Source organism: Epinephelus moara, chromosome 9 (assembly GCF_006386435.1).
Source record: "Epinephelus moara isolate mb chromosome 9, YSFRI_EMoa_1.0, whole genome shotgun sequence".
Classification (NCBI taxonomy): Eukaryota; Metazoa; Chordata; class Actinopteri; order Perciformes; family Serranidae; genus Epinephelus; species Epinephelus moara.
This window is the reverse complement of record NC_065514.1, coordinates 4,031,717-4,032,603: the sequence shown is the minus strand read 5'-3', so window position 1 is coordinate 4,032,603 and position 887 is coordinate 4,031,717.

The window sequence follows — 887 nt, the reverse complement described above, 5'->3', positions numbered from 1 at the left end:
TTAGTATTGGACCTTTTTCCTGTTGACCTATTACGTCACAGACCAAACAATGGACAAACAAGTTAGCTACGGTTAGCTAGCAGCTAACTGCTACCATGGTGGACAACTTTACAGCTCTGTACATTTGGTCCGTCCAAAAAGTCACGGCTCTGGATGTAGATTTCTCCATGTTGTTACCGGCTTCTTCTCTTACACATTTAATGCTAGTGGACTTCCGGGTCAAAGCCCGGGGCGGAAACTGTGGAGCATGCTCAGAGCGCCTCGGCCAGTTTGGGTCTGATTGACTGTATACATGCAGGAGTCACATGATCTGGGTGTGTTAGTCCCACTGTGACACATTCACTGCAGGACCATTTCACTCACACTGACATGTTTACAGGGATTTATATAAATCTGTTTCCTCTGTCGTCATGGAAACAGACGGAGGGTGCGAGATACACAACTTATAAGATGATGAGAGAGCTAAAGTGGAGGAGGCGTTGGAACAGACAAACACGGTTGTGCTCACTGAGACTGATGGACTTCTCTCAGTGATCACAGTGACCTCTGGGTCACGGCACATTAATATGACCCACAGCGGGATCTTCAGTCGCTTTTAAAGAAGACAGGAGACGCACTTCACTGACACATGTGCCGACACTTAAAGGGATAGTGCACGCAAAAATGAAAATTCAGCCATTATCTACTCACCCATATGCCGAGGGAGGCTCAGGTGAAGTTTTAGAGTCCTCACATCACTTGTGGAGATCCAAGGGGAGAGGAGGTAGCAACACAACTGCACCTAATGGAGGCTGACGTGTTTGCGATTGCGCGAGACCATGAGACATGGGCACCGAGTTCATGTGTGTTCGTGTGCTTTCGCTGGTCTCACATGCACACATGAGCGC